Genomic DNA, 22,527 nt, shown 5'->3' with positions numbered 1-22,527 from the left:
GCCAGGAAATCTCATTCAATGTTTATCAGTGGAGTTATTCACATCCATAAGTACTTAAGACCCTTTCTATTTCAATTCACTTCAACAAATATTTGATTATTTCCGTTTGCCAGTCAGTGGACCAGGCTCTGGGGATACAAAAAATAAATAAGACATATTTACTCCCATTTCTCATGGGACTTACATTAGAATGGGTAAGATCATAAATAAGTAACTATAAGTGTGTTGATTATCACAAAAGAGAAAGAACATGGTGCTTTTATATCTGTATCAATTTATCTACCAATTCCTCTATATTCTCTAGATGTGGAAAGAACATGATATCCATTCCCCATCTTTTGTCACAAGGATCAAAAAGGAATTTTCTAGGACATTAACTGGTTCCTTGCTACCCTATTTCCTTTCCTCCTCTTTCTATCAATGCTAGGAAGTGGTCTGAGTTCACCAATTTTCCACAGAACTCTGATAAATTACTGGCCAGTTTTTACCCTGAGAGTCCAGCATATTAAAATCTGTGTTCACCTGAACATCTAAGAAGTAATGGGAGAAAAGCACCAGAGAAATTTATGAATGGGTTTCCTTGAGCTTATATTCATGGGAAGAAGAATCCCTGAGAGAGATTGAATGAAGAACTTACAACTGACTGGACACACTTGGGGAAATTGTATTGAGAATCCTTCTTTGTTAATTACTGTCTAATAAGGATTTGCTGTTTCTGTTTTTGCTTTATTTTAATATAATTTTCTTGAAACTTTTCAAATGTGTATTTGCCATTAATCATTCACTATGAAGCAAGTTGTCTTCCATCTACAGTATTCATGTAGAGTTTCATACATGTATACATATAGTGCATGAGCATTATACAGAGAATTGCTCAATACCTATAATGTATTCAGAGATTTTAAAAGGAGCCCTTCAGAAATAAAACAGGTTTAGCAGAATTGTATGTAGAGAAGTGTGTTAAACACTTACGTATGGGAGTATAATTATTTTAATAGTGAAGGAAGTTCATTACAATGTTCTTCACTTGCCTTCGAACAGGCAATTGACTCTCCTTTAAGACAATTATTTATTTCCCATTAAGTTGCCAAAGGTCAAAGAGCTCTAGAAAGCATTTAGCTACCATATTTGGTTAAATAGTGTCCCCCAAAATTCATGCTACCCAGACCCTCAGAATGTGACCTTATTTGGTATAAGCCAAGGAATGCCGCAGATTGCCAGCAACCACCAGAAGCTAGGAGAGGGGTATGGAACGAATTGTCCCTTAGAACTTCCAGAAGAAACCACCCTGCTGACACCTGATTTTGGACTTCTAGTTAATAGAACTATAAGAGAATACATTTCCATTGTTTTAAGCCACTCAGTTTGTAGTACTTTGTTATGCCAACCCTAGGAAACTAATACAACCATCATGCAAGTAGAAAGGATTCTCAGGAATTGCTGAGTCTGTATATCTGAAGGATGGAATAGTCTCCAAGATAGGGTAGTCAATAGGAAGTACATTCTGATGTCACCATTTTCTAGAGCTTCTGAGGGGATCATTCACAAAACCAAATAAAATAACTGATTCCGTGCAATGATGATCTACTTAGTGCCTGAGATTGTGCTAGACACTGTGGGAGGTTGCCAACCCCTGCAGGAAGTTGCCACCTGGTGGAGCTGGGTCATGGTACTGTAGCTTTATCTTTTCCCCACTCACCCCACAAACACTCCATTTTCTTCTCTTACCAGCTGACTTGTGTTCAGCATAGGTGCTCTTATTGGCATCTCCTCCTGTGGTTAACACTACTGATTGTCCACCAGCAAGGAATTGCCTGTCCCTACCTTCTTCCTTGCTCAGAGAATACAACTTCATTAATTCATTCATCAACAAATATTTCTTTATGTACCTGCTGCGTAGCTGGCACTGTTGTATGCTCTGGAGGCACAGTGGTGAACAAAACATACCACCTTGTTCCAGTAAAACTTACAATCTAGCCAGAAAAACATCCTTTATCTCTATCTCTCTCTCACTTACTCGTACTCTCTCTCTCTCTCTCGTTAAAAGCTATCAAAAATTAAAACAGCGAAGAAGGATAGAGAACAATGGAGGTGAAGCCTGCTATTTTAGATAGAGTGGTCTCTGTTCTTATGTCACCCGAAGGAAATGAGGGATTAAGTCATGTAGATACCTGGAGGAAGAGCTATCTAAACACTGAGAATAGTATGTGCAAAGGCTTCATGTATGCATGCCCTGTTAAGAGAAAAACAAGGCTGAAAGTGTGGCTAAAGCAGAGACAGCAAAGGAGAGAGTGGCATGAGATAAAGCTACAGAGAAGGAGGACTATATTGGGCCTTGAAGGAGCTCTAGGCCTTGACTGATACCTGCTTTCCCAGTCTCCCTTGCAGCTAGTGTATGGGCATGTAACCAATCCTGGCCACTGGGACATGAGGGGAAATATGCAGGTTGTTGGGTTTATAAAAGGGATTTTCTTCTGAATAAAGAGAGAGAGAGAGACCTATGAGGAGAAATTTCCCTACTGTTCCTTAGGCTACTATATTGTCTACATATGACAGCTAGAACTGTTGGGCACATCTGGCAACCATGATAGGACAAGTCAGGGGACCAAACAAATTATCTGAGAATTCTAGGACCAAAAATATGGAAAAAGCCTGGGCTGCAACTGCATTTTCAAGCCACTGAATTAACTAACCTCATAATCACCCTATGACTAGTGCTTTTGTTATATAAGGAAATGAATACCCTTATTCCTTAAATTACTTTAAGTATTTAGTTCTTTGCAGTCAAAAACATTTCAAATGAGAAGGCTTCCTTGGTGTAAATACAAAGTACAACACTTTAACTTCATTTTACATTTGCTTTTGTGTACCACTCTAAAAGCTTAAGCACCGAGATAAAAAGATGAATAGAATAAAAATTTTGTGTGAAAAGCGGAAAATCTCTTCTACAAAATAACTTGAAGAGAGAAAAGATTATTCATCTTCAGTCGAATATGTTTGTACAGATAACAATGACATCAATGGTCTTGAATTATTGAATACCTTGTTCCACACTGTCACTTATGAGCAATGTCTTTCGCAGTTCAAGATTAGAAGCATCTTAACTTTGCATTTAATTTACCTTGGTCACATAGTCTTCAATCATGTATTTTTCTATGTTGGCTATGCTTCGATTTCTCTTTTCAATGTATTGAAATCTTCTGGGTTGAACCTGTGCAAAATACAACAGAATACACGCAAAATACAAAAACAGGGAAAATGGGAATAAGCAAACAATCACCCCAAATAAAAAATTCACAATGTAAATAAAACATTGATCTTGTTATACAAATAGTTAACACAGCAAGTAAAAAGAGCTATAAATAACCAGCAAACTGGCAATAAAACCTGTGAATAGTTCTATTAGATTAAAAAAAATACTAAAAAGTATGTCTCGGCTGGGCACAGTGGCTCACGCCTGTAATGCTAGCACTTTGGGAGGCCAAGGTGGGTGGATCAAGAGGTCAAGAGATCGAGACCATCCTGTCCAACATGGTGAAACCCTGTCTCTACTAAAAATACAAAAATTAGTTGGGCGTGGTGGCGGGCACCTGTAATCCCAGCTGCTCGGGAGGCTGAGGCAGGAGAATCGCTTGAACCTGGGAGGCAGAGGTTGCAGTGAGCCGAGATCGGGCCATTGCACTCCAGCCTGGCCACAGAGCAAGACTCTGTCTCAAAAAAAAAAAATTTAAAAAAGTAGGCTCTCTAAGGTGAAGCTCTTATGACATTAATGGGTTTAGTGAATGAGTTTAGATGCTGAGTAGAAGCCTGAAATAGTACGAGAGAAAAAGCATAGTTCAGCAGCAAGGGCTGGAAAACTAGAAAGAATAAGTAAAATGAAGCCAAGGAGGAAGATGAGATCATAAAAAGCAGTCTACTTAAGGTTCAAGTCTGATATTTGTGTAATTAAAGTGAAAACTTTTCCATTTCAGGGACTGGAATTATGTTTAAATGGATTTTGATAAAACTCACTATTCAAACTTTGTGAGTAAAGCCCTATAATTGCTAGCTATCCATTATATTGAATATACCCATGGAATTCTGCTGGCCAAATTAGTCATGACTCATTGGCATGTTTTTATAACATTTAGATATATTAGTTGCATGAACATTTCAGGGAGCGTTGTTCAAATGTGCCTCAGTCAGAATACTTCAGTAGTCTCTACTATTTCTAATGAAGCACTAAAACATTAAGAACCATTAATGATATGAAACCATTAATGAATTTTAAAAAATTCATAACATAGACTTGATTGAGTAAATTATGTTTCATTAATTCCGAAGAAATTTAGCAATAACCTAAAAATTATGTTTCATTAATTCCAAAGAAATTTAGCCATAACCTAAGACCATTGTTGGCACTGTTTTTAATATTAATAATACTCCCTTTCAATAGAAATGAATATTGACTTTGTTATTCATTCATTTACTCAACATTCATCAGCATTGCTCTGTGCAAAGCCCTGTAGTATGCCACATGGGGAATGCTCAGATGAATCAGGCAGGGACTCTGCCCATTCTGATGTCATAGTTAATGACATAGTTAAGGAAGATAAAACACATACAAAAAACACCATAACATTATATAAGAGGTAGTAAATGCTAAGAGAGACACGGACATAAAATTTAAGGAGCATAGAGTATATTTCCATCAGAGAGGTACAAGAAAGGCTTTATGGAGAAAGTGTATTGATGTTGAATTCACTTTCAAGAAATTTTCTTTCAAGAAAAATTTACTGGAAGTGCCCCTGCTCTCACAGAAAGTGCAATCTGATAGGGAAGACAGACAATGGGCAGATAAAGATTTAGGAGTGGAGTGTTGTAGGGAAATGTAAAGAGCTTGGTAAAATCACGAAACAGAAATAGGGTAGAGTGTAACGAGAAAAAGGGAGAGTGATCAGAGATGAGGTCAAAGGGTTCAGACCATGTAAGACCATGTAAGCCATAGAAAGGAATTTGGATTTTAGTCTAAATGCTTTGGAAAACCACTGACAGGTTGAGCAGGAGGGTAACATGATCTGGTTTTCATTAAAGATCACTGTAGCTGCTGGGTGAAGAATGCATTATAGGGAGGTAAGAGCGGGAGCAGGAACATCTCTTGGGAGGCTACTAAAAGAGTCCCAGTGAAAGATCATGGTAACTTAAATTCTAATGGTAGCCAAGGGGCTAGAGAAAAGTGGATATATTGTGAAGTCAGAGCCAAAAGGACTTCCTGACGGACTGCATGTGGAGAGTAAGGGAAGTACAAGAATGTAGATGACTCTCAGACTTTTGGCTTGGAAATGGTGGTGACATTTACCAGAACTGAGAAGGCCTAGAGAGAGAGGGAATTTGAGGAGAGAGAGAAACAAGAATTCTAATTTGACCATGTTAAGTTGAGATGCCTGTTGGACATCCAAGTGGGGATATCAAGTTGACAGTTACATATACAAAATTGGAACTCAGTGGAGGAATAAGGGCTGAAGATCTATTGTGAGTCATTGGCAAATAGACAGTATTTACAGCCATGGAACTGGACAAGATCAATAGGGATAAAGTGTTAATAGAGTAGGACAGGGACCCGGGACCCAGCCCTGGGGCACTTGAAAGATGGATACTATTTTAATAGCCAGAGATGGAAAGGGCATTGAACAGGAAGGAAAAGCTCAGAGACAGGAAAGTGCTTAGCATAAGTGGGGAAGCATGGGCAATCCATTTAGGGAGAGCTCATAACAGATACCAAGTCCTAGATTTAGTCCACAGGCTTCAGTGGAGAATCATGGAAGGTTTTTAACTTAACGAAGTGGTTCTGCTTCTGATAATATATGAGTAGTTCCTATATGTGATCACCCTTCTCTAGATAATAACTACAAACATCGGACAATAATATTTTTTAAACCCTACCAAAAGGCACAGAGAAAAAACAAAAGCAGGCAGATAGTAGAGGGGGTCAATACTTGAAGAAAAGCACCAGATCTTTGTGAGTTTCCTATATTGATTTTACAGCTTTTTGCCCGAAGAGCAAGTCCCAGTTTTCACCAAGCCTGGTAGCTAAAACCAGCAGTCTTATTGGCTTGAAGCACCGGAGAACAGAGTTTGGAAAGGGGGTGGAAATTTCTGAAAGGAGAGAGCTTGAAAGGGGATACTTAAGTTTAAACTTTGTCTAAATCTCTGGCTGATCTTGGAAGTACACACGTATAGGGCAGACTCCAAGAAGCCTAGCTAAGGCTAAAAAAGGTGGACTAAGATTTCAGCTGCTGCCTACCACAAGAGAGACGGAGTTTGGAATTTGAGCTCAACCAAGTTCGCTGCCTGCAAAAACGAACAAAAAGACCTTTGAAGGTACAGAACAGAATCCCAAATCCCTAAAATGTGTCATTTACAATATCCAGGATATAATTCAAAATTGTTAGACATATGAATAAATAGAAAAATAAGACCATGCTCAGAAGAAAAGATAATCAATGGAGAGAATCAACGGAAATGACCCAGATGTTAGAATTAGCAGACAAAAGGAAAATATGCTTGTAGTGAATAAAGTTGAGAAGTAAATTTATTATGCTGTATCTCAGAAGAATCTTTAACTGGTAAATAAGATTAATTTGAGGATGCAGAGGCCAGAGGTGGGAAAAAGGTAGGGAAGCTATTGATAGGCCAGTAGTTCTATAGATACAAAGAAGTAAAGTTGACAAAAAGATACTTTGAAAGATGTCACTTAATTATGGAAAGAAGAAAAAGGAATCAGATGACACTGAGGTTTCAAGTGTGGTTGAAACAATGGTAGTACCACCAGCAGAAACAGAAACATCAATGGAGAACATAAGGCTTGGCTATAGGATGACAAATTCCAGTTTGGAAATATTGAGTTTGAAATATTAACATGATATCCAGTTGTAGTATTCAACATGGAGTTGCAAATTCAAGATGGAGCTGTAAGAAAGGCAGGATCAAGGCTGAGGAGAATCATTTCGAGTCTTTCAAGTGATCATTGAAGTATGAAACTATATTAGATTTCCGAAGAAGAATGTATATAGTTAAGAGAGAAATAATATGTATTAGTTACCTATTGCCATGTAGCAAATCACAAATGCTTAAGGCAAAAACCATTGATTGGTTTATAATTCCACAGGCTGGCAATTTGGGCTGGGTTCAGCTGGACATTTGTACTTGTCTCTTGTGGATTCACTCATGCATTTGCAGTCAGCTGTCAGGTCAGCGTTGCTGATCTTGGTCAGGCACCCTCCCATCTTTCAAGCCTTATCTAAGATGGCTCATCTCTGCTCTATGTGCCCTCTCATCCTTTAATAGTCTAAGCTGGGTTTGTTCACACCAATTCCAAGAGAGCAAACCGAAGTGTGCAAGACTTCTTGAGGCTCAGACTTGGACCCAGTACCACATTGCTTCCATTACATTGTATTGGCCAAAGCTAGTCATTAGGGTGTCCTAGATTCAAATAGTAGGAAAATAAAACTTTATACTTTGATGGGAGACTGCAAAGTCACATTGCAAAGGAGCATGGATACAGGAAGGGGAATACTTTGTGGTCATTTTGCAATCTACCACACGGCCAAGGATAGAACTTTGGATTTGCACACCCATGTTCATAGTAGAATTATTGACAATATCCAAGAGGTGGACACAACCCAGGTGTCCATTGACCATGAATGGATAAACAAAATGTGGCATAAACATTCTGTTTATTATAAAGGATATTACAAAGGATATGGATGAAGAACCAGATGTATAGAGTGAAGTCCAGAAGGGTCCTAAGCAAAGGTGCTTCTGTCCACATGGAGCTAGGATGCACCACTTTCCTAACACATGGATGTGTTCACCAACCTGGAAGCTCTCCAAACCCCATAGTTTAGGGATTTTTTATGGAGGCTTCATCACCTGGGCATGATCAATTATTAACTCAATCTCCAGTCTTTCTCTCTTCCTGGGAGGATGTGGAGTAGGGGGCTTGCAAGTTCCAAGTTTCTAATCATGCTCAGTCTTTCTAGTGAGTAGCCCTCATCCAGAAGCCCATGAAGAGTCACCTCATTAGAACAAATGGCACTCTATCACTCAGGAAATTATAATGGCTTTAGATGCTCTGTGTCAGGAACTGGGGAAAGAGACCTAATGCATATTTCTTATTATGTCATAACATGCAATTTAATATTTTTCAGCCTTAAAAAGGGTGCGGGCACAGTGGCTCATGCCTATAAGCCCAGCACTTTGGGAGGTTGAGGCAGAAGGACTGCTTGAGCCCAGGAGTTCGAGATCAGCCCAGGCAACATAGTGAGACCCCCCACCTCTACTAAACATAAAAAATAAGCTAAGAGTGGTGGCATGCGCCTGTAGTCCCAGCTACTCAAGAGGTTGAGGTGGGAAGATGGCTTGAACCCACGAGTTTGAGGCTGCAGTGAGCTATAATTGCACCACTGCACTCCAGTCCAGGCAACAGAGCAAGACTTTGTCACAAAAAAAAAAAGAAGAAGAAGGAAATACTGTCACATGCTACAACATGAATGAAGTTTGAGGACATTATGCTAAGTGAAATAAGCCAGTCGCAAAAAGACAAATACTGTATGATTTCACTTATATATATAGAATAGTCAAACTCAAACAGAGACGGAAAGTAGTATGGTGGTTGCCAGGGACTGAGGATAGGGGAAAAAATGGGAGTTGCTGTTTAGTGGGTGCAGAGTTTCAGTTTTGTAACATGAAAATGTTCTGGAGATTGGTTGCACAATAATATGAATGTACTGAGCACTACTGAACTATACATTTCAAAACTGGTAAGATGGCAAATTTTATGTTATGTATTTGTTACCACAATTAAAAATAAAATATTATAAAAATAGAACTTTATATATGATCCATATTTAGGGGTGAACAGGAAAAAGGGAACAAAAGGAAATAAATGTTGCCCAATCTGGAACTAATGGAAACCAATCTACCCAGTGGAGTTTGAAAATGGTTCTCTTCTCTTTGTTTTTCTCTACCACTTTCAGATAAGGGGCTCCAGAATTTAGCCTTTCCTCACTGGAGAGAAGAGGAGAGCCATCCGCTCATCTGATCCTCATCTCTCCAGGATTCTAGAGTTCACATGATTTATCCTATTTTCCAGGCTGGTAATATCCTTGTGGAAATTCCAGCCCTGGACCTACCTTCTTTTCTTATTTTTGCCAGTCCCATCTCCTGATCCTGGACCTCAGTTCTAGCCTTGGCTTCATATCAGAATGACTATCCACTATTAATAATATGGTCTGCCTCCAAGCCTTCACAGAACCACAGCCCCATCTTGCTCCCAGAGAGCAGACATTTCTAGAAGAGTGATACATGCCTAGAGTGGTTCTAAAGTTCTGCCACACTCAGGGATTTGTTTACCATGGGCTGTTCTTTTGCTGCCAGGGAAAGGACAGCCCTTCTGCCATCCCAGATGCCCACATTTGCCTGGTTCAGCCTTGCTCCCTGCTTGCTCATTCATTATATCCAGGATGTTTTGTGATCAGACCTGGAAAACTTCTCACTTGAAGCTACCACAGATGTTAAAATTGGGGAAATGGGCAGACTCCAAGAGCCAAATGGGATACCAAATTGCAGCAACATTTAAAAACAACCAGAATTCTATCCATAATCATATTTTCATGATGGTCTCAAAAATGTATTTACAATTGGTTTGTTCAAATCAAGATCCAAACAAGGTCCACACATTACTTCTGGATGCTTCTCTCAATGCAAAGAATTACCTCTCCTCTTTTTCATTCATTCCATTGACTTGTTGTAGAAAGTAAGTTAACCAAACCTACAGAATATATCACATTCTGTATTTGTCTATTTGCTTCCTTGTGTGTCATTTAATTTATTTCTTTAGTCCTTTTGTCCCCCCACAAAAATGAAAGCTCTAGAGCAGTACCTTCCAATAGAACTCGCTGCCATAGTGGGAATGTTCTATAATGTGCACCGGCTGATACCATAGCCACAGGTGAAGATTGACATGTGAAATGTGGTTAATGTGAATAAGGAACTGAATTTTTAAAATTTATTTTATTTTAATTAATTTGAATTTAAATAGCCACATGTCACAGCTACCATATTGGACAGTGAAGCTATAGAGGCTTAACTTAATTCAGCTTCAGGTTTTTTAAAACAATACTTCATAGGTAGTACTAAGTATTTCTTACTGCATGACATAAGAGGCTTATAGTGACTGGTTGTTCACCTTTACTAATGCTAAGACTAATCAGTGGTGGTGATAGCTTGATCCTTCCCATTTCAAGTTCCCCATCCACCTTTCATCTAATGGCTTTATTCATTTATGATTGTTGACTGAATCAGTTATTCCATTATGGTTTTCAAAGTGGTGCTTTTCTTTTTTTATTATTATACTTTAAGTTCTGAGATACATGTGCAGAACGTGCAGGTTAGTTGCATAGGTATACATGTGCCATGGTGATTTGCTGCACCCATCAGCCCATAATCTACCTTAGGGATTTCTCCTAATGCTATCCCTTCCCTTGCCCCCCACCCCCTGACGGGCCCCAGTGTGTAATGTTCCCCTCCCTGTACCAATATGTTCTCATTGTTCAACTCCCACTTATGAATGAGAACATGTGGTGTTTAGTTTTTTGTTCCTATGTTAGTTTGAGGAGAATGATGGTTTCCAGCTTCATCCATGTCCCCGCAAAGGACATGAACTAATCCTTTTTTATAGCTGCATAGTATTCCATGGTGTATATGTGCCATATTTTCTTTATCCAGTCTATCATTGATGGGCATTTGGGTTGGTTCTAATTTACACTCCAACTAACAGTGTAAAAGCATTCCTATTCCTCCACATCCTCTCCAGTATGTGTTGTTTCCTGACTTTTTAAATGATCGCCATTCTAACTGGCATGAGATGGTATCTTATTGTGGTTTTGATTTGCATTCCTCTATTGACCAGTGATGATGAGCTATTTTCATGTTTGTTGGTCGCATAAATGTCTTCTTTTGAAATGTGTCTGTTCATATCCTTTGCCCACTTTTTGATGGTGTTGTTTGTTTTTTTCTTGTTAATTTGTTTAAGTTCCTTGTAGATTCTGGACATTAGCCCTTTGTCAGATGGATAGATTGCAAAATTTTTCTCTCATTCTGTAGGTTGCCCGTTCACTCTGATGATAGTTTCTTTTGCTGTGCAGAAGTTCTTTAGTTTAATTAGATCCCATTTGTCAATTTTGGCTTTTGTTGCAATTGTTTTTGGTGTTTTAGCCATGAAGTCTTTGTCCATGCCTATGTTCTGAATGGTATTGCCTAGGTTTTCTTCTAGGGTTTTTTACATTTAAATCTTTGAAACATCTTGAGTTGATTTTTGTATAAGGTGTAAGTAAAGGGTCCAGTTTCAGTTTTCTGCATATGGCTAGCCGGTTTTCCCAATACCATTTATTAAATAGGGAATCCTTTCCCCATTGCTTGTTTTTGTCAGGTTTGTCAAAGATTAGAGGGTTGTAGATGTGTGGTGTTATTTCTGAGGCCTTTATTCTGTTCCATTGGTCTATATATCTGTTTTGGCACCAGTACTATGCTGTTTTGGTTACTGTAGCCTTGTAGTATAGTCTGAAGTCAAGTAGCGTGATGCCTCCATGTTTGTTCTTTTTGCTTAGGATTGTCTTGGCTATATGGGCTTTTTTGTGGTTCCATATGAAATTTAAAGTAGTTTTTTCTAGTCCTGTGAAGAAAGTCAATGGTAGCTTGATGGGAACAGCACTGAATATATAAATTACTTTGGGCAGTATGGCCATTTTCATGATATTGATTCTTCCTATCCATGAGCATGGAATGTTTTTTCATTTGTTTGTGCCTTCTCTTATTTCCTTGAGTAGTGCCTTGTAGTTCTCCTTGAAGAGGTCCTTCACATCCATTGTAAGTTGTATTCCTAGGTATTTTATTCTCTTTGTAGCAATTGTGAATGGGAGTTTGCTCATGATTTGGCTCTCTGTTTATTATTGGTGTATAGGAATGCTTGTGATTTTTGCACATCAATTTTGTATCCTGAGACTGCTGAAGTTGCTTATCAGCTTAAGGAGTTTCGGGGCTGAGACAATGGGGTTTTCTAAATATACAATCATCATGTCATCTGCAAATAGAGATAATTTGACTTCCTCTCTTCCTATTTGAATATGCTTTATTTCTGTCTCTTGCCTCATTGCCCTGGCCAGAACTTCCAATACTATGTTGAATAGGAATGGTGAGAGAGGGCATCCTTGTCTTGTGCCAGTTTTCAAAGGGAATGCTTACAGCTTTTGCCCATTCAGTATGATACTGGCTGTGGGTTTGTCATAAATAGCTTTCATTATTTTGAGATATGTTCAGTCAATACCTAGTTTAGTGAGTGTTTTCAATATGAAGGGGTGTTGAATTTTGTCGAAGGCCTTTTCTGCATCTATTGAGATAATCATGTGTTTTTTGTCATTGGTTCTGTTTATGTGATGGATTATGTTTATTGATTTGCACATGTTGAACCAGCCTTGCATCCCATGGATGAAGCTGACTTGATCATGGTGGATAAGCTTTTTAATGTGCTGCTGGATTCAGTTTGCAAGTATATTATTGAGGATTTTCACATCAATGTTCATCAGGGATATTACCCTGAAATTTTCTTTTTTTGTTGTGTCTCTGCCAAGTTTTGGTATCAGGATGATGCTGGCCTCATAAAAGGGAGGAATCCCTCTTTTTCTGCTGTTTGGAATAGTTTCAGAAGGAATGATACCAGCTCCTCTTTGTACCTCTGGTAGAATTTAGCTGTGAATCCGTCTGGTCCTGGATTTTTTTGGTTGGTAGGCTATTAATTACTGCATCAGTTTCAGAACTTGTTATTGGTCTATTCAGGGATTCGACTTATTCCTGGTTTAGCCTTGGGAGGGTGTATGTGTCCAGGAATTTATCCATTTCTTTTAGATTTTCTAGTTTATTTGCATAGAGGTGTTTATAGTATTCTCTGATGGTAGTTTGTGTTTCTGTGGGATCAGTGGTAATCTCCCATTTATCATTTTTTATTGTGTCTATTTTAACCTTCTCTCTTTTCTTCTTTATTAATCTGGCTAGTAATCTATCAGTGTTGTTAATCCTTTCAAAAAACCAGCTCTGGGATTCATTGATTTTTTTGAAGGGTTTTTCATATCTCTATCTACTTCAGTTCTGCTCTGATCTTAGTTATTTCTTGTCTTCTGCTAGCTTTTGAATTTGTTTGCTCTTGCTTCTCTAGTTCTTTTAATTGTGATGTAAAGGTGTCAATTTTAGATCTTTCCTGCTTTCTCCTGTGGGCATTTAGTGTTATAAATTTCCCTCTAAATACTGCTTTAGCTGTGTGCCAGAGATTCTGGTACATTGTGTCTTTGTTCTCATTGGTTTCAAAGAACTTATTTATTTCTGCCTTAATTTTGTTTTTTACCCAGTAGTCATTCAGGAGCAGGTTGTTCAGTTTCCATGTAGTTGTGCAGTTTTGAGCGAGTTTCTTGATCCTGAGTTCTAATTTGATTGCATTGTGATCTGAGAGGCTGTTTGTCATGACTTCTGTTATTTTTCATTTGCTGAGGACTGTTTTACTTCCAATTATGTGGTCGATTTTAGAATAAGTGCGATGTGGTGCTGAGAAGAATGTATATTCTGTTGATTTGGGGTAGAGAGTTCTGCAGATGTCTATTAGGTCTGCTTGGTTCAGAGCTGAGTTCAAGTCCTGAATATCCTTGTTAATTTTCTGTCTCATTGATCTGTCTAATATTGACAGTGGGGTGATAAAGTCTCCCACTATTATTGTGTAGGAGTATAAGTCTCTTGGTATGTCTCTAAGAACTTACTTTATGAATCTGGGTTCTCCTATATTGAGTGCATGTATATTTAGGATAGTTAGCTCTTCTTGTTGCATTCATGCCTTTACCATTATGTAATGCCCTTCTTTGTCTTTTTGATCTTTGTTGGTTTAAAGTCTGTTTCATCAGAGACTAGGATTGCTTTTTTTTGTTTTCCATTTGCTTGGTAAATCTTCCTCCATCCCTCATCCCTTTATTTTGAGCCTATGAGTGTCTTTGAACGTGAGATGGGTCTCCTGAATGCAGCACACCGAATGGGTCTTGACCCGTTATCTAATTTGCTGGTCTGTGACTTTTAATTGGGGTATTCAGCCCATTTACATTTAAGGTTAATATTGTTATGTGTAAATTTGATCCTGTCATTGTGATGTTAGCTGGTTATTTTGCCCATTAGTTTATGCAGTTTCTTCATAGTGTCAATGGTCTCAAAGTGGTGCTTTTCTAAGTCTAGCATTCCTTCTACATTTATAAGCCAGAATTCTTCTGTAAAGACCATTCTTTCATCAACTAATGCTACATGGTTCACCTGAAATACAGTTTGTACAAGAAAAAGCAAGATAAATTCTTAATTTTTTTATATTGCCATTAATGGCTGACAAAAAAAGAAAGAAAGAAAGAAAGGCAGGCATCTTGCATCTAGGCAAAGGTGCCAGGATTTTATCCTGAGCTTTGGAAAGCCATTGTGGGTTTTAAGCACATGGGATGAACAAGGTAACATTTTCTTTTTAGGATGCACCCATTTTCCCTTGTATAGAGAATGCGTGAAAGTCAGGAAGGCTCTGAAGGGAGCTGTCATAATTCAGACCAAAGATGGGGAGGGCCCAAACTGGGGTGGGGATAGTGGAGTGAGCGAGAGAAAGTTTGACAGAATCCAGATTAGAAAGGAGAATCCAAAAATCTAGTAAAATAATGTGGGAAGTGCAAGAAGAAGGGGAGGAGGGTAGGATGACATAATGAACCCTATATTTCTGATTTGGTGAATTAAATAAATGGTGATGCCACAAAACTTCTTGAAAAATACAGGAAGAGGGCCGGGCGCGGTGGCTCAAGCCTGTAATCCCAGCACTTTGGGAGGCCGAGGCGGGCGGATCACGAGGTCAGGAGATCGAGACCATCCTGGCTAACACGGTGAAACCCTGTCTCTACTAAAAAATACAAAAAACTAGCCAGGCGAGGTGGCGGACGCCTGTAGTTCTAGCTACTCGGGAGGCCGAGGCAGGAGAATGGCGTAAACCCGGGAGGCGGAGCTTGCAGTGAACTGAGATCCAGCCACTGCACCCCAGCCTGGGTGACAGAGCAAGACTCCATCTCAAAAAAAAAAAAAAAAAATACAGGAAGAGAAATAAAGAGGAGTTAGCTTCTAAATGAAAAACGAAGTCTGCCCAAACATGGACTTCCCAGACAGAAGGAAAGATTTAAGAAGCTACAGTATAATTTTTTTCACTTCAGTCTAATAAATAATAGTGAGTACATACTAGGGGAAAATTACTCATATATAGAGTTGTCTGGATTCTGGAGATCTATAAAGAAGAATCAGGGATTATTTTGTTAGCATTAAATGTTTAACCTGAAGAAATTAAATTCTAGGCTCTATTCCTAATCCATTTGTAAACACATTCCAAATTCCTCTCTGTTGTTATTTTGTTCCCTATTGCTTACAGAGATATGAATACTATTTTAGGAAATCCTTAATAGTGGATGTAGTGTTTTCAGAAGTGAAAAATGCTTTGCAAGTGTATAAGCAAAAATATTCCCAGTCATTGTATTAGTTTCCAAGGGCTGCCATAACAAAGTACCATAAACTGGGTGGCTAAAAACAACAGAAATGTATTGTCTCAGAGTTCTAGGGGCTAGAAGTCCAAAATAAAGATGTTGTCAGGGCCATGTTCTCTCAGAGACTCTGTGTAGAATCCTTCCTTGCCTCTTCCTAGCTCCTTGCCACTTCCTAGCTTCTGGTGGTTTGTCAGCAATCTGTGGCATTCACTGGCTTGTAGATGCATCATTCCAATCTTCTGTCATTACCTGGCATTCTCCCTGTGTCTCTGTCTTCACACGGCTATCTTCTTATAAGGAGACCAGTCCTAATGGATTAGGGGCCCACCCTACTCAAGTATGACCTCATTTTAACTAATTACATCTGCAACACTCCTATTTCCAAATAAGGTCACATTCTGAAATACTGGGGATTAGACCTTCAACATATCTTTTTTGGGGGAATCGTAATTCAACCCATAACAGTGTTCTAAAGACCCATGGTAAACTATGAAAACAAAAATTTTCATTTGAAAATTATCTATTTTAACACCCTTTCAAAAGCTTTATATTGCTCTTTGGATAAGCTGAAACTTATTTTCTTTTTTTCGAAATGAAATTTCATAGACTCTTACAGTGTCCACCAATGCAAAATAAATAAAGAATAAGAGAGCAATATGGCATATGAATATATTTAATAAACATAGTCTTTTAAATACTTATTTCATTGTATTTTGTGGTACATTTTCCTAAGCATTTTCCTGAAATTTTGGGGAGAACTCATTATAGTAAGAAATATTCATTCTTTATCAGAATGAAACACTAACCTTTGCTAACAGTACCTATTGTTTAAATAAAATGAGACGATATATGTAAATCATTTAACAGTTTGCAAGTACTCCATAGCTGTTAGCTGCTTTTTTGTTTTTTGGGGTTTTCTTGTTTTGTTTTGTTTTGGTTTGGTTTTGGTTTTCGAGACAAAGTCTCATTTTGCTCCCCACGCTGGAGTGCAGTGGCACAGTCTCAGTTCACTGCAACCTTCACCTCCTGGGTTCAACTGATTCTCCTGCCTCAGCCTCCCGAGTAGCTGGGACTACAGGTGCATGCCCCCACACCCGGCTAATTTTTGTATTTTTAGTAGAGTCAGGGTTTCTCCATGTTGGCCAGGCTGGTCTCGAACTCCTGATCTCAGGTGATCCTCCCGCCTTGGCCTCCCTAAGTGCTGGGATTACAGGAGTGAGCCACTGCGCCCAACCCTGTTAGCTGCTATTAATATATATTTAGTACTCTTAGCATTGCAGTGATGATTAAATTACATGTCAAACACTTACATCAATGCCTGACCCATAGTAAGTACTCAGTAAGTGTCTAGCTATTATTATCATCATTACCATCATTACAAAAAGTGTCCAAAACTTTCGGTAAAGTGTCCAAAACTGCCAATACTACTTCCAATTGGCTTATTCTTGCTTAAACATGAACTCACTATTTGCATACAGTCTTATTAGTCTTAAAAATTTTAACAAAGCCATTTAATCTATAGAATTCATCTCTTATTTACTAGGCAGTTATAAGTTATTTCAATTCAGGTTTCTTATTTAAAAAGGAATTCCTTAATGTTTAACCCCTTCCCAGGTTTTTATTCTTATTTTATTTATTAGAACATGACTTGAAAATAAGTTACTGAAATATAATTGATCTTTTGCTTAATCAAAATGTACTTTACTTACAAACATGGCATTATTAATCCATGAGCAGTTTTTCCAGCAGTGGACCTGATTTGATAGTGCCTCACTCATACAATTTTTGTGATTAAAGCTGCAGAGTTTCCAAACAGAGATTTGGGATTCAGCTGGTGGTCAAAGAATAGAGTTCCATTTAATTCCATAGTGTTCTGCAAAGACACTTCCAGTTGAGGTCTGGCTATGGGCTGGTCTTAAATACAAGTCATTAAAAAAGAATTTTTTTAAAAAAGTATCTTTTCCAGCTGCAGACTCAAATTTGCATTCAAAAGCACAAATATAAAGTTTTAAAAAACATAACCACAATAACAGCCATATTTTAAAGCAAGAGTTCCATAAAGTTTGAATTTTTTTTTTCATGGTGATGAGTAGGAACTGGTGGTCCTTGGGTTTTTGCTTCAAAATGGTTTGTGGACTGAAAAAAAAAAAGTGAGAACCACTGTTCTAACCAACCAAAGTAAATTGATAGTTATAAAACGGGAATGTTTATTCTCTGAAGGAATACTTTATACTGAGATTTTTGCTTAATGTTAAAGCAGCCATTTTTAATACCAGTTTGAAATGAAATTTTAATGTATTATCTCCCTCTTATGAATTAGTGTTTATAAACAAGAACATTTAGAGGGTCTTTTCAGTTCTAGTAAAATGAAAACTAAAGTAAAACAGTAGCTTATTAAAGCTTCCAGAATGGCTTCTCAGTTCCTTGTCAAGTATCAAAGCCCCATAATTCTTTCCCTTCAAATGACTCTTGAAACAAAATGACACCTCTAAGGATTAAACATGTCGGAAACCAATATATATAAAGCACAAGAAGGCCTCTCCTTCATAGTTCCCTGTTCCTCTCATTCTCCCTACATAAGTATGAGTCAGGTAATGTTAACTTTGAATCATATATTTGTTAGTTTATTTTGAGCATTACATAAACAAGGTTCTGATCATAGCCTATGAGGCAATTGACCTGTAATCATTTGCATTTCAACATATGTAGCTCAAAAAACAGAAGAGTAAGTTGCTCTATATTCTTTTATTTGCATTTCACGGGTTACTTACAGTATCATTTTTTGTGATACAAGAGTGTCCTAAATAGATCACACTACAATAAAACGCTCACATAGCAAATGGAACGAGGTAACTTTCAAGAGTGAGATATCTGAATTACATTATGTATGCAGGAGTACTCCCTTTCTGAAGCTGATAACAATACCTTCATTTATTGAATGTTTCCTATGTGGCAGGCACCATGCTTAATGCTTTACAGACGTTACCTCCATTTAATCTGCCTACCAATCATACAAGGCGAGTATTATTATTCCTATTTTCAGATGAGAAAAACAAAGTTTATTCTGCAAATATTTGTTGAACAGCAACTACATGCCGGTCTAAGCAAAGTTGAAGCTAAGATAAAGAATCCTGAAGTTTGGACACAGGCCTGTCTCTGCTCTTATCATGATCCCATCCTGCCTAACTGGAAAGAATGTTAAACATTTCATGTATTTGTATTATAGATTGTCTTCACCTTTATAGATTTTACTGTCTTGCATCATATGCAACTCTAAAATCTTTGAACTTTGTATCTGGAAGGGAGCCTAGAACCTTACATTTTCCAAAATTTGAATTTTCTCAAATAAAATGTTCAAATTGTTGTAGAAATGCCTTTCTTTAAGACCTGTGTCAGTCAGGAAAATAGCCTTAATAATTTTTATTTGAGACATTTCAAGGAAAAACCAAATTCGCACACATGAAACATATGTAACCATGTATTTCGTTAAACTGTTGTCTTATATGAGATAAGATTTGAGACTAAATCTTATCTTTCTTTCTCTCTGGAAAGAAATAGTTAAATAGTCTCTGGCTATTACCTTTCCTTTTTTTGTGAAAAAATAAATAGGCTTTGGATAAGTATGGATCCAAATAGATATGCTTTGGATAATATAATTTGGATAATCTGGATGAAAGGAAAAAACTTTTTCCTAGAGGTGATGATGATTACACTTTTGGGATTTTCTACAGTAGTGACAAATCTATATGTACAGAGCTGTGAACTTTGGATGTATATGAGGTAGAGATTGCGCCATGAGCCATAGTTAGTCATCTTGCAACTTTTCCAGACTGATGTAACTCCATTTTTGAACAAATGTTATTTTGTTAAATAAATGCCCATTTAAACTCGTATACAAAGGTTATAATTATAGCAGGAAATTGTTGGGGGCAGAGGAGGTTAAATCTAGTTGTCCCGTCATACATTAGGAATGATTTCTTGGAAACCTCCTTCAGATTTTCTACTGAGGTTTGCTGTTTCCCTCTACTGTAGTTTCAAGTAATAACTTTCCAATATTTTGGTTCTGACTGGGAGATTTGTTGGGGAGGGTGGGGATCAGTAGGTAACTGAATCAGCCCTTTCTGCTGATTCTGCACTAAGGAAGCCAAAAAGACATTGGAATCTGTAGATATCACTTAACATTACATGACTTGTAGGAATACATAAAAGGCTCAAAAGCCACATATGTAAGTATACATTTATAGTAGCCACATTAAAAAGTTTTTAAAAGGTGAAATTAATTTTAATGAAATATTTTAACCCAATATATTCAAAATATTTCAACATGTGAATATAAAAAATTATTAATGAGATACTTTATATTCTTTTTTTTTTTTTTTTTACTAAGTCTGAAATCTGGTATGAACTTTACATTTACAGCACATCTCAACTTTGACCAGCCAACCTCATTTGAAGTGCTTAGTAGCCATGGGTGGCTACTAACCACCATATTAACCCATGCAGGTCTGGCAATCTGAGGCAGTTATTCTTTGAACAGCCACACTTAGAGTTCTCCTTTGTTAAACAGAGGGGGAAAAGTAATCCTGCCCAGGGCAATATCAGCTTCTATGTTCAAATAACTCTTTTTGCTGCCACCTGCAAGAAAAATCCTCCAGCCTCATTTGATTTTTCCAAATTCTCCTAACCAAAGAGAGTGGTTGCACTGCTCTTGGATTTAATAGAAGAAATAAAAGAGAAAAAGCTTATTGTTAACAACAAAAAATCATTTTCTTTGCTTTTGGGGCAAAAGAAAGAATAATGTTCTTCTAAATAAATTCAATCAATTCATAAATACTTATCAAATTGATCCTATGTGCAAGACATTTGTGGTAGTGGTACTTTAACTGGTTTTTGTTGTTGTTTTGTTGCTGTTTTTTCTGTTTGTTTGTTTGTTTTGTTTTTTAGACAGAGTGTTGGTCTTGTCGCCAAGGCTGGAGTGCAATGGCACGATCTCGGCTCACTGCAACATCCGCCTCCCGGGTTCAAGCGATTCTCCTGCCTCAGCCTCACCCATAGCTGGAATTACGGGTGTGCGCCACCATGCCCGGCTAATTTTGTATTTTTGGTAGAGATCGGGTTTCACCATGTTGGCCAGGCTAGTCTGGAACTCCTGAGCTCAGGTGATCCGCCCACCTCGGCCTCCCAAAGTGCTGGGATTACAGGGGTGAGCCACCGCACCTGACCACTTTAACCCATTATTAACAGTTCATGTAATGCTTAATTCACTGAAACGTGACCAGTGCTCACATTACTTTTACAGATCAGGTAACTCTGTTTTAAAAGTTATTCCTCTGGTTCTCAAGGTTAACAGAGATGAATAAAAGTTGATACTGAAAATCGCATACAATTTGCTTTATTTTAAAATGTTCATTCTTTGCGTGGGGGTAATTAGCACTGAACAGTGTTAGCCACTCTCTTCAACTATGTATGTTTTTACTAATGCAAGAATGTTAACTGAAATAATTGATCAAAGGGTAGGGGGAGCTAATTTACTTTAAGCCAACCGAATTAACGAACCTCTTTTCGCTATAAGGAGTGGTCATGTGATGCTGCAATGTAAATGAATAAATTAAGCATTTCGTACATAAATGCAAAATAGCACACAACTCCTTATCCTCCAAACTTCTGCAATCACGTTTTATCATCGGGAATTACACAATGTGCTGCCAAATTAACTGAGTTTGGGCCCAGGTTGGATTTGCAACACCTGAATATAGCATATGGAGGGAAGTGACAAAAGCATGAGCCGAGTAGCCGCATTCGCCTTCCCCAGACCACGTTGAGTCTGCCCAGATGTTGCCCAACCTGAGCGGTCCCCCTGAGTTCAAAGCTTCGGGAGAAGGCGCCCAACGAAGACTTCCTGCCGCCTTCTCAGGCTCCCTAAACAGTTGGAGCCTCCCTAAATGGCCACGAGGTTCCCCGGCCTCGAGCCTGTACCAAGGGGCGCGCTGGCGAAAGCAGCAGAAAGAGCCCAACACCTGCTTCTCGAAGGCCCAGCGAGAAACCTCACACCGACCGCGTAGACCTGGCCGGCTGGGTGTGGGGCTCTAATCTCATTCTCACACCTGCTTAGGGAGGCAGGCGAGAGTTCTCCAGGTGTCTGGGTCCTGGAAGGATGAAAGGAAGCTGTTAATAGGCGTGCGCTGGGAGCGCAGCAGGGGACGCGCCTTGGTCGCTGGGCGTGGGAAGACCGGGATGCCTGGGCCGCGGCCTGAGGGACTGAAGGGACACGCCGGCTCGGAGATTTCCCTTTGCTTTTTCTCTTCCCCTCGCTGGGCGACTAGCCAAGGGCTGCAGTAGCTTTCCACTCAGCCCTGCGACTTTCACACATTTCTGCCCGGGCGCACTTAGCGCGCAGCGGCTCCTGGCGCAGTGAACACAGGGTCGAGTCCTCTTGGGACGCACCCCGGACGCCCAGGCCTTCCCCCGCAATCTCTCGCAGTCCTGTGGGGCTCCATCGCCGTCGGGGCATTGGGTTTCCTTAATCCAGGGCTTCCCCATCTTGGGCAGGAGGAGGAGTCAGAACCCCTCCCCTCCCCGTCCCTCTCCTCCTCCTCCTCCTCCGCCCACGGCCAGCCTGATTTTTAAATCTAATCTCTTATTTAAAGTCAACAGAGGAGCAGGAACCCCGCGCTCCTGCCTACAAGATATTTTTAAACAATTCTCCAACCTCTCCCGTGAGGGACAGCCTTAAGGAACCTCCCTGTTTCCCCCTCTTGAAGATTTAGGTAGCAGACGTAAGGGGGCCGGGGTTCGAGGGTCGCAGCTGAAGGCCAAGAGCTCTGCGCAGTTGGGGAGGAGAATTTGGGCTGGGGGTGGTGCGGGGGAAGCGACTAATACAAGACGAATGAATCCCAAATAG

Source organism: Macaca thibetana, chromosome X, assembly GCF_024542745.1.
Source record: "Macaca thibetana thibetana isolate TM-01 chromosome X, ASM2454274v1, whole genome shotgun sequence".
Lineage (NCBI taxonomy): Eukaryota > Metazoa > Chordata > Mammalia > Primates > Cercopithecidae > Macaca > Macaca thibetana.
The sequence above is the reverse complement of the archived record's forward strand: the minus strand, read 5'-3'. Positions refer to the sequence as shown.